Consider the following 3,045-nt stretch of genomic DNA (forward strand, 5'->3'; position numbering starts at 1 on the left):
TGTGAGGATATCTTTCATGTACTTTGCATAGGCCGGTACGTGATTGATTAATTCCGTGAAAGGAATTGAGACTTCTAAATTCTTCACAATTTCCATGAACTTTCCAAGTTGATCATCAAATTTGGGCTTGGCTTGACGACTTGGAAAAGGAAGTCTAATCACAATGGGCTCCTTCTCTTTGGCCTTGTCTTCATTTTTCTTTGAACTTTCTTCTTTTGATGATTCCCCTTCTTTGGGACCTTGCACAATTTCTTCCTTTTCACTAGCTTTCACAACTTCATCCTCAACTTGCTCCTTCGGTGCTTCATATCTTGTACCACTTCTCAAGTGAATGGCACTAACCGTTTCATGTCTAGGGGATTACTTTGAGGTGGTAATTGCCCCTTTGTCTTTGTGAGCTTGAAGATGCTAGTTGAGTCAATTGTGTTTCCAACATCTTGGTGTGAGCTAGAATGTTGTTGATGGTGGTGTCTTTTGCTTGGCTATCTTTTTGCATTTGGGTGAAAAATTCTTGTTGATTCTTTTGCATTTGGAGGACCGCTTTTTGGACATCAAAACCTTGGTCATTTTGGTGATTGTATGGATTTTGATTTTGGTAACCTTGGTTTTGATTGTAAAAGGGTCTTTGATTTTGATTTCTCATGGGTGGTGGAGTGTATGTTGTTTGAGGGTTTTGAACATTTTGGCTTTTGTATGAGAGATTTGGATGGAACTTGGTGTTTTCATTGTAAAAATTTGAATAAGGGGTACCACTTTTGTAAGCTTAGAAAGCATTAACTTGTTCGGTTGTTCCCCTACACTCACTTGGGTCATGACCCAAAGTTCCACAATTCTCACATATCCCACTTGGGATTGATGAGGATGCCGTCATGGCATTGACATGATGCTTTGATGATTTTGAGTTTTCCTCAAGTCTAGCCATAGCTTGTTCAAACTTCAAGTTGATTGTGTCAATGTGAGCACTAAGTTGAGCACCCAATTGAGTAACGGAGTCCACTTCATGCTTTCCTCCTCTAGTAGCCTTGCGAGGCCTACTATATTGTGAATTATGGACCGCCATTTCCTCAATTTTGTTCCATGTTTGATTGTCATCAACTTCGGTGAACATTCCATTTGATCCCATATTGAGAATGTTCCTTGAATCTTCATATAAACCATTCCAAAATTGTTGCACTAAAAACCATTCGCTAAGTCCATGGTGAGGACATGAGCGACAAATACCTTTGAACCGCTCCCAAGCTTCATACAAAGATTCTTCATCCCTTTGCTTAAAACCCGTAATTTGAGCTCTTAGCATGTTAGTCTTTTCCGGTGGGTAGAATTTTTTGTAGAAAGCTAGAGCTAGCTTCTTCCAAGAATCTATTCCAAGGGTGGCCTTATCAAGGCCCTTCAACCATTGCTTTGCGGTGCCGATTAACGAAAAAGGAAATAAGACCCATCTTATTTGGTCTTGAGTCACGCCCGTTTGAGAGATAGCATCACAATAATCGCAAAAGGTTTCCATATGAGAATGAGGGTCCTCACTAGGCATTCCCCCGGATTGGCTCCTCTCAACTAGTTGGATGAAGGCGGACTTGGCAATAAAATTACCGGTGAGATGTTGCGGTGTAGGAGTATCATTTGGTAGATTCTCCTCGGCGGGTATAGAGTGTGACGAGAATTTAGGCATTGTAGGTGGATTTTGTGTGGTATTATTTAATGGGTTCTCTTCTCCTTCTATTGCGAAAGGATTGACAAACTCACTAGTGGGTTGAACAACTTCACCAACACCTCCCAAATTCCTCCTAACAAGTCTCCTATTATTCGTCAAGGTTCTTTCGATTTCACGGTCAAAAGGTAACAAATCTCTTTGTAACCTTCTAGACATGCAAAATATCAAACAACTTGAAAATAATTAGAACAAACCTTGAGGAGTTTTACTTCCCCAAGGTGAAAAAGACACAACTAATAACAATAAAAGAAATCTTAAATCAATTAAACACCGTCCCCGGCAACGGCGCCATTTTTGATCGAGGCCATTTCGTGTTCACAATTAAGTATATGTGGTCGTTGGTCAATGGTCGATACAAAACACAATTTATACTTCACAAACAACTCTACAATTAGTAAAGAGGCAAGTAAAGGTCGGATCCCAAGGGACGGGTATTGAAATGAGAATTCTATTGTAACTAGTAGTGTCTAGGGGTGTCACAAATTGGGTTGATGTAGAAGGTCACTAAACTAAAATAATAATGAAAATAAACTAGCAAGATGAATAAAAAGGGGTGTAAACAATTGATTAAAGGCACTAGGGTGTCATGGGTTCATAGGGGAATCATGGGATATGATCATACAAACATGTTCTCAAATTATAAGCAAGCAATTATTGTTGTGATGGATTGAGTTGGGTTATATCTTACAATCCTAGGAAAGTTTGGGTCCCGGAGCCGAATCGATTAGATTGTACAACACCTACAAGTCGACTTAATCTTTCCTACTCAACACATGCATGGTCTAACAAGACTCGAGTTGGGTTATGTCTTACAAGTCTCATTGAAAAGATAGAAGATGATAGTAAATGCAAGGATTCATAGGCTTAGCATTTCATCAAATATAACATGTGCATGTATTAAGATCAAAACAAGCAAGCAAATAAGATATGAAAGCATATTGATTTAAGCATGAATCATTCCCCATGTTGGTTTCCCTAATCACCCATTAAACCCTAGCTAAGAGACTACTCACTCATTATCATATTGATCATGCTAGAAAGGTTGTCAATCATACTAACATAATGAAACATGATGAATAAATGAAAGTAATTAACAATAATTAAAAAGGGATTAAGAGATTATACCTACTAATGATTCCAATAATAAAGCAAGAATAATAGAAGTACTTGAATCCTAGATTGAGAGGTTGTCAATCTCCCAATAATAACCCAAATAATCTTCAATTACCCAAAATAAAGGAAGAACAAGAGAGAGATTAAAGAACTAAAACTTGGATTAAAACTTGATTAATACTTGATTACAATATTGAAGAGAGATTTGATTGATATTAACT

The 3,045-nt window shown here is 37.9% G+C and overlaps 1 non-coding gene across 1 annotated transcript; it reads left to right on the forward strand.

Moving 5' to 3' along the window:
- The first annotated feature begins 1,190 nt into the window (after positions 1-1,190).
- Positions 1,191-1,297, forward strand: LOC141597568 (small nucleolar RNA R71). Its single transcript, XR_012522797.1, has one exon. It is a non-coding gene; the product is annotated as a small nucleolar RNA R71 (small nucleolar RNA).
- The last annotated feature ends 1,748 nt before the right edge of the window (positions 1,298-3,045 follow it).

The sequence above is a fragment of the Silene latifolia genome, chromosome 8, assembly GCF_048544455.1.
Source record: "Silene latifolia isolate original U9 population chromosome 8, ASM4854445v1, whole genome shotgun sequence".
In the NCBI taxonomy this organism is placed as follows: Eukaryota; Viridiplantae; Streptophyta; class Magnoliopsida; order Caryophyllales; family Caryophyllaceae; genus Silene; species Silene latifolia.